The sequence below is a fragment of the Oxyura jamaicensis genome, chromosome 2 (genome assembly GCF_011077185.1).
Source record: "Oxyura jamaicensis isolate SHBP4307 breed ruddy duck chromosome 2, BPBGC_Ojam_1.0, whole genome shotgun sequence".
Classification (NCBI taxonomy): domain Eukaryota; kingdom Metazoa; phylum Chordata; class Aves; order Anseriformes; family Anatidae; genus Oxyura; species Oxyura jamaicensis.
Genome location: NC_048894.1, coordinates 138,792,436 through 138,801,652, shown reverse-complemented (window position 1 = coordinate 138,801,652; position 9,217 = coordinate 138,792,436).

Sequence of the window (9,217 nt, the reverse complement as noted above, 5' to 3'; positions counted from 1 at the left end):
CAACCCCCCCCCCAAAAAAAAAAAAAAAAAAATCTAGTAAAAATATAAATGCCTGAAGAGTAAACTTGCATTGCATGTACCCTGTCCGTGATAAAACAGATTAAGGTAAAGAAAAAGCAGGATAAAGGAGTCTTTTGCATGGATGACTCAAGATCCCCATCTAGCGTCCACATGAAGATTAACAGAACCTTTTTAAAATAGTGTTTTAAAATTATAATTTTTTTATATATATACATATATGTCCCTGAGGTTGTAGGTTTCTTCATTTCATGGTACTTCATAATATAGAAGTGTCTGGTATTCTTTTTATGGCCACTGCTTTATTTTCATCACTTATCCTGTCACTTTGCTTCTACTCTTTTCTATTCTACTCTATTGTATTAATGTCTTTGTACTGCTGTTTCCTCCACTGCTTATGAGTATCTTTAAGGAGTACACTAAATTATATGACTAACATATGCCACGTATTTTTCTCCTATCTTCTCTTTAGTAGGAATTTGCATTTAGCAATGTAATTTATATTAGTGTTTATATTATATTAGTAACTACAATGTATTGCAGGAAAGAGTGGCTTGCATGTCTAACTGAGCTCCTTGCTAATGATAAATTGTCATGTTAAAACTTAATGGCTTTGTGTTGTTGTTGTCACTGCATATGCACAGGTTGGTCTGAATTTTTGCCATAAAAGGCAAGGTCAGAGAAAAGCGTGGTGTGCTCTGGAGAGCAGGTATTGGGGCTTGAGAAGCTCCTGGTGTCTGTCGGTACCACTTGGGCCTGCCACATTCCCCTTCCACAGAAGTAAGCAGTAGACTGGGTGTCATGGGATACTCCTATGCCAAAACCTACAATGGACAACAACACATTAACTAGAAATCAGACAAATTAATATATATATATATAATCCAAACTTATACACACTAAAACCCTTTAAAATGACTATTTGAAGTTGAAGGTGGGATTTCTTCCTTCTGCCCTTTTCCTGTTCTACACCTCTATGCTTCCTATAGGTTGGGTAGAGACGACAATATTGTAAAAAGCTTTCATCATCTGCCAATGTGTGTGCAGCAAATACCTCTCAGATAGCTTCCTACAGGTAGCAATGTGGGAAGGAACAGCCTCACAGACTTCAGCTCAGCTCTGCACAGGAAAGAGGATGCTTGTTCCTCTGCTACATGATCTGCCCAGCTAGATCCAAAAGTGCTTGCCCACACCTTCTGACTGCAGTGTAGATACTTTCACAGGCTTAACTGTCAAGGGGCACAGAGGGTTGTTACCTGCTCATTTGGAAGAGATGTCTTAGGGCACATGGTGCCTTGTGGAAACATGATTGGTAGACTCTCAGATATGATATACCCTGGCCAAAACCAACTTAATATGTCTAGGAGCAGTTATAAGAACACTAGCTGGACATAAAAAACAAACCAGAAAAGTCTCAGCTGATGAGAAAGGCTATTTTTTCTTTTTATTTTTTTTGACAGATATTCAACTAGTACATAAAAGTTTGTAAGAAAATCTCTTCTTTGAGATATTCCTGGATTAGAGCAGTCTGGATGAAATGAGCCTGCAGATACCTCGGGCTCATTCTCCTGCACTTCAAGTGAACTAGAACACTTGAGCACATTTATAAAGCTGACCCTGCTTCCATGATTTCCTTTTTTTTTTTTTTTTTTTTTTTTTCAAAATTCCTTATATTTATGGTGAGGAATGCCACTAGAATTGGTAATATTCCTGAAAGTAGAATCAATTTTTCAAGAGCAGGACTGTAACTAAGCACATTACAGCCATGCTGAACTCAGTGAGTGAACAAGACTCTCTGAGCTGACTCCTAAATCCAAGCGGATATTGTGTAAGGGAAGGATAAAATGCTCTGTCTTTTCTATATTTAAACTTGCAGATCAGGAGTGGGCTTTCTTACACACAAAGACCACATACCTCAGCTGCAATGTGTGAAAGTACAAGGTAGTGCCCCTCATCTCTGGGCAAAGGCTTGTGCCAGACAGGATCTCTACAAACACAAGAGAATTCACAGCAGTGAGCCCCATGTGCTTTTAGTCAGACAGATGTAGACAGACATGAAGCAACAAGGAACAAGACAATTACTGCAGGTGATAGACAAAGATATCCAGTCACCTCAACAGTGTCAGCTTGTCTTGTAGACATCAAGGCAAAGGGGTTTTAAGGATGGAGGTTAAGGAGCCATGAGGGGACATCTCCCAGCTCTGGGGGTAGGGTAGGAGAAAGAAGCAAGAAAGAAGAAAAAAGAATACTTCTGAGGAAAGATAAAAGTAGGCAGCACCGGCTGGCAGTCACAGGTAGATGGAGGTGGGAATCAAGCAGGTCAGGGTGTGGAAGATGAGAGAGAAAATGAGTACCTGACAGCTGAAGTGAGAAAGACATAGGCACAAAAGGTGATTACTTTTGCCACTGATCTGTCTCAGGGTAAAGAACTGCATTACATACCAATGTGTATCATGTGTTTGCTTCCTTTAATTTACAAATCTTTATCTTTTCTTTGTCTATGCTTACATATGCTGTTAAATATTTTGTTTAATATAAATGATGGAAAAATGTCAAACTGTCAAATTAATGAATATTAATAAATTCCTCATAATGTCCTATGTACCAGTGAAAGAACCACTTTCTCTCTGGTCACTACATCTGTATTTTTAAATGGATATTTTACACACATCTTCTCCACCCATATTCGTAAAGCCTTGTTAGTCAGGCTCCTGATGCTTTTAAGAGGAGCCTTCATATCCACATTTCTTTCCCCTTCAGATCAGTTCTGGAATTCCTACTCCACCACGCTTTGCCTCCCTCATTTCCTGTGATTACCCAAATCAGGTCTCATAGCTTCCAGTCTAGTATGTAAACATCTCCCCATTAGTAGTTCAGCCAGGATACATTTTGTAGAACTATGTGGTGCTGTTTGATAAGATAGCAGGAAAGAAGCTATTTTCTGATTTGAGAGATAGTGTATCTCTCTTGACAGTTTGTGTGGCAGTTAAAAAGTTCTAAAAACATTTGGATTCCCATTAGTACTCTGATGGCAGGGCACAGATAAAACATGTCAAATTTTATCAATGTGCAAAAGTTCCCTCAGTTCTTAAGGTGTAAACCAGCCCCTATTATATCAAGCATTAATTCCTTAGGTAAACCAAAAGTCACCAAAATGAAGAAACCTGTACAGCGGAGGAGACTGTGTGACTAGAAGACATAGGCAAACTCTGGCCATTTTGATCAGAGAGGTCTCATTTGCAGAAGTGTTCATCCAAGAAATGGCTGGCAAAAGCAGTGTGATCTCACTGCTGTTGACACAGTGACCACTTTGCAGGGATTTGTTGGTGAAGGAGAAGCTTTCAGCTATAAAAAGAGCTATAAATTGATCCTCCGGTACCCTTCATATTTGACCACCAAGGCCTAAGCCTAGCTTAGGCTTTCACATGGGGCATACTTGGAGCGTTTTCCTGAGAGCATTGCTGGCAGACATTCTCTAGCACTGTAGGCTTGACACCCACAAGGGGTATTGGTTTTGTACTGACATTCTTTTTTTTCTAATAAATAATTATATCTCCAGAGCAGTGAGGTGTATTTTTAAAAATATCTCTGAATATGAGTGGCCATGTCCCATTGCATTTGTGGGAATGGTATTTGAGATAATATGGCCTCATTTGGTGCTCTTTCTTGATCACGACAACACTATTTAATAGTACATAGCCTTTTCTGGGGATGTCTATGCAGACTATAAACCTGCAATACTTCTTGCAACCCTGTAATCTTTCCATCAGACCCCTCCAACCAGCTTTCATCTGTTGATTTGGTATCATTATGGATATACTTAAGTGGCCCTGAAATGGTGTGATATCCATTGGTACAAATGCAAGAATGGACAAACGGAGAAAAAAAAAAAAAAAAAAGCTGCCTCAGACTGAATAAAAACAAAAAAACAAGCCTGCCCTGCCTGCCACAGTGATGGTTTAAAACTAGCTGAGGTTTAGCCACAGAAGCTGTAGTATCAGCTTTGGGCTGGTAAACTCTTCCTGTGTGCTGTCTGTACCCCAGGGAAATCTTTGCTCATCTCCAGCTATGAATAGTCAAAAGCTGAACTATAGTTATATTTAAACCAGACATTGTTTATTCAAGGCAGAGAGAGGGAGAGACAGGAAGTACTGACAAAGCCAAGAAATAAAATAAAAGCCTGACCAGAGCTTTTCTAGAGGAATCTAAATATCATTGTGAAATAGTGGTAGCAGTAACCTTCCACAGCTCTGACTCCCTCCCCGATATCAGCAGTTCCTGACAGGTTGCCCAGAAGGGAAGCTGCTTTTCTTCATCTTCCAAAAGATGTGGTACTTGCTTCCAAGAAGGGGCTGTGGTAACACCACCCCAGGTCTCCCATGGGCTCCGGCCAGGGAAGCAGCTCTGAACTGTGCTTTTCTCAGCCACAGCAGCAGACACTACTTGAGAACTGCTTTAAATCAACACATTCACCAGACACTAAGCCCCGCCAGCTTTGGCAGCTGTGCCATCTGTCTCAGTCCCCGTGATGGAGTAGACTTTGTGGACTGCTTGTAGCTCCCACAGATCCCCCTGCACAGAGCCCGCATTGCCGGGACTCACTACCTGGGCTCTGCCATCAAAACACAAGGAATTAATCCATCTGAATGGCCCAGGGCTACAGCAAGGGTGATATCTGTTAGAAACTGTTTCCCTCAATCTGCATCCCAGAAGGGGTAATCTTTATTTTCATGTAGAACTCCCAGTTTCAGAAGAGAAGACAGGCTTGGATTTAAAATCTACAAAGGCTTTTTAAAGTTCTACCAATTCCTTCTTTCTTGTATGTTTTGGCTGAAGTCTGGAGAAATTGTTATCACTTGCCCTTGGAATTCAATGCTTCTCTCTTTCCAGGCTGCCTGGAGGATCTTCTCCTTATCTCTCATTTCCACTAAAGTCACAAGCATTGTGTTCTTGGAAGAAGTACCCTTGAGTTGGTTGTGGGTGAGTATTTCATAGCATCAATCAATACAGAAAACAGCCTCATTCTCTGGCAACTCCCAAACAGCAGACTGACATTTTTTCTAGGAAATCCAGTAGATCTTTTCTGTCACTTCCAGCAGACGATACTAAGATTTATTCACACTGTAGGTCTGATTTAAATATTAGTGTATTTCTTGGAGATTCAGCTCTCTGAAAGTGGATTATATGGCACATTTTAACAGGTCTTTATTTAGCCTGCATGCAGAAGGCTTTTGTGTGTCTGACCCATTGATCTGTGCAGTCAATGTGATTTTTCCCCACATCGATGCAGAACAGGAGTACTCACTAACTTTGCTAGAAGCCAGACACCATCCATAAGACAATCCAAGGTCTGCATTAGTAATCAGAATCTAAAGAAGTGATGTTACTCTTCCCTTCTCATTTGTTTCCTCTTCCTTACTTTAGGAATCAGTGAGTCAGTTGCAGAGGTGTGGGACTTGCAGAGAGGGGAGAAGAGACAGTTGGCACAGAAGACATCTTATGGTATGTCATTTAACAGAATCGATTCAACCCTTTGATGTACTTATATAATCCAGAGTAAAAGCCCAAAGCTCTAACAGTTTAGCAATATGATGAGTAGTTAAATATTTGCTTTACTGGGGGACTACCCCAGTAAATAGACAGGAGGGCAGGAGAACTGAATTCTGCCACTGCCACTGACCTGTGCTGTGACTTGGAGCAAGTCACCACTGCTGGCAGTGCCTCCCTGCTTCCCCCTTACCGTGTGTATTTAGATTGCAGGTGGGGGAATACAGACCCCTCTTGCCTTTGGGGAAAGAAGAGCTGGCTGGGCAAGCTGTGAGTCTTTTACAAGCCATAGGAATGGCAAAAGATGCAGAAACATTGCTGGAAGGGGCAGAAGAGGACAGTGATGAAACAAATAATAAAAACAAAAAAGAAAAAAGAAAAAAGAAAAAAAAAAGAAAAAAGAAGAAAAAGAAAATAAAAAAAAAAGAAAAAAGAAAAAGAAAAAACAGGGAACTGAATGGCAACATGGCTGTGAAGACAAGAAAGAAAACAATGTAAGGGCAGAGCAAGGGCAGACATCTAATGACAAACAATATTCTAGTATACCTTAATCATAAAAGCTGACTATCTCCGTTGAATGTTACACACTTTCATTGATGACCACAGTACCACAATATTTATTAGCAGCTTGAAGTCATACTTATGGGTTTTAATTATCTCCTCTTCCTTTGTTATTTTCCACCTGAATTTCATTTCTTCACTTCTCTTTCTCTCTCTCTCTTTTTTTTTTTTCTGTTCTTCACTTTTTTCTCTCTAATTCTGTTAATTGGCTGAGATTGCAAAGATTTTGTGAAAAGGTTTATATAAAAATAAAGCTTCCCTCACAGGGTGCCTGATAAGATGAAATTACATGTTAGCACATGCTGGATATATTACAGTAGTGATATCTCAGTGCAAAGTTCAAGACTTCACTGGATTTTTTGAAGGGATGCAGGGTAGAGAAATATAGATTCCCCTCCTGTGACCCTCAGGTGCTCACATTTGGTTACACTGAAACAAGAGCAAACAGCTCAAAATCAGACCAGAGTCTGGGTGCAAGTAATCCTGCTGTGCCACCATGCCAAATTGGGATTACTCCCCACAAGCTCTTCTTTCATTGGGTGTGCAGAGAAGAAATGCCCCAGGCCACGGTGGAAATCCCTGCATGACTTCTCCACTTCTCCTCACCATTGCAGGCACCTCCAGCTGTGAAGCCTTTCTGCTCAGCCCCTCACTTAGATTTCAGTACCTTGTTTTGGGCTAGATCTTCATCAAGAATAAATCAGTTTAGCTCCACTGATGGCTGTGAAATCATATCAGTGTAAACTAGTTTGGAGAGTGATACAATCTTCTTGAAACTAATCGAAGTGTACTTCATTAGGAAACTTTCAAGGTTCTAAATTGGTTAAAATTAGGAAGTTATTATTTGAGGGAAGAAAAAAAAAATGTAAGAATCACATATATGGCAAATTTCATCTTTTCCCATTTCTAAATTAACCAGAAATGAGTTACAGATTTTTCAAATACACATATTATTTGATGTCATTGGAAATGTTATGAATAATTTAATCCTCAAATTGTGTATCTTCAGGACTTATTAAGAATTTTGTATTAGCAGTCTGAGATATTTATTTTTGTTTTGACTGAACATACAGATCAGTGATGGATTTCTGCTCATTAGTATGAATTTTATGTTGTTGCACATAAGATTTACTATCCCATAAATAATATCAGCAAACTCATTTGTTAGCATAGCCTGACAAAGTGAACACAAAAAGAATATAAGCACAGCTAAATATAATGTAGTTAGAAACTGGATGTTCACAGAATTTGACCTTTTCAAAACCTCTTTGTACGAGTCCAGTTTTAGTATGCTGAGAAGTAGTCTAATCTTTAATATATTTAGAGAAAATTGTGAATTTATGTTCTTTATAGACTTTAAATAGTCTCACAGGGAATTGAAAGTATATGCTGATGAGATGCTGCGATAGTAACAGCTGGCAGAGAGGTTGAGACAAAGAGCTGGGCAGAAGGTGGACTTTGGGCATGTGACAAGAAAATAGTAAAGTAAATTCAGTCTGTAAATGCATTGTGGGCAGAGGGAGACAGTACCTGTTCTGAGACCTCTTTGGTATGTAGTGAGCCAGGAGCCAAACAACTGTGGCTGGTTAGAAATGGTCAGAGAAGTTAGCAAGGTTAGCAAGGTTAGAGGCTGGAGTGTCTCTTCTTTTTTTCCATCCTGGCACCCAAGCTCTGCCCGTTTCATGCAATGGCTCTCTTTCCTTGCAGGAATTTGTAGCAGCCAAAATGTCTTCTCAGAGGTTTTTCAGAGGTGAAGCAGCTCTGGGATGCCACGAGGGTTGAGCCTGACCTGGGGTCCCAGGCGGATGACCTGAGCCTTCCAAGGAGACCATTGGCTTTCATAGCTCTCTGGAGGAGGCCTATGCCAGGCTCTGGGGGGGGTGATATTTTCCTTCCTACAGCCTTCTTGAGTTGATTTGCTTCATTTAAAGCATGCTACATTTATTCTTAAAATAACCTCCTGCAGTGGAAGTCTCTATTTTCCTTTCATTTGATGTTATTATCCTCTAGCAGTGACAGTTCAGTACAGCACTGCCCTGGTGTTCTGAAAAGTATTATGGCTGTCTTGAAAGCAAACACCTCCTGCTCAAGTAGTTTCAGACTTTCTTGGTAGCCTACCTCCCCAGGCTTCTTCTAAAAGTATAGCAAGATTAAGAGAATATAAATGACCAGTTCTTTTGAGATGCAAATGTGAAACTTCATGTTATATTTTAGAACTAAATGGGGAAAAACCTTTTTGTGGTTCCATGTGGGATTTTTGTTGGCTGGGTTTTTTCTTTTGGACAAAGAACCTTGTCAGATGGTGACATTAAGGGTCTCATACTTCTGTTTTTCTCTAAATTAGAAGTGCCATAAAGCACCGGGAAGCACAGTGTAAAAAATTTACATTATGTGTGGCCCTTGGTGAAGCTCATGACTATGTGCTCAACTTACTCTCAGGGCTTCTGTCACTCTTCCTTCCTTGATCCTCCACATTGACTCTTTTCCTAGAGTATTTTTCTTGAAAGAAGAGAAAAATGTAAAGCTATAGATTGCAAAGCATTTGCAGTCTCAGCGGAGAAATGAGTCATACCATCATGGAGACTGCCCAATAACGCTGCAAGATTTGTGTGTGTAATCTGTAGTCAACATTTGTAGGAGGAAAGAGAAACTAATTGTAAGTATATGTTGTTGGCAATGTTTGGAAAAAAAGGAAAGACAGAAACACCATCAAACAAAACAAAATTTGAAAGACCAGGTAGGAGGAAGAGGGTACTTTACCAAAGAAGAGAGAGGGTGGGATTGCCCTGGAGTAAATGTATGCTGTTTGACCAAGCTTGTGTTTGGAATTCTTCCGAGATGAGGCTGTTTGTGTAGCCACCATCAATAAATAAAACATTCACAAACTAGGTCAAGATTAGAGCTATGAGACACTAACAAAATGTATGATGAGCAGATCTTTTATGTTGTTTAATAAATACGTCAAGAATCATGAGCTGAAACTATTAAAAACTGCTCATTATTAACTTTATAAGTCCAGGGAGGGTGGGGGGAAGGCGCCGTAAGGAAGAAATCTCTGGAATAATTCTTCAAGCAGATTAAATATCCAGCG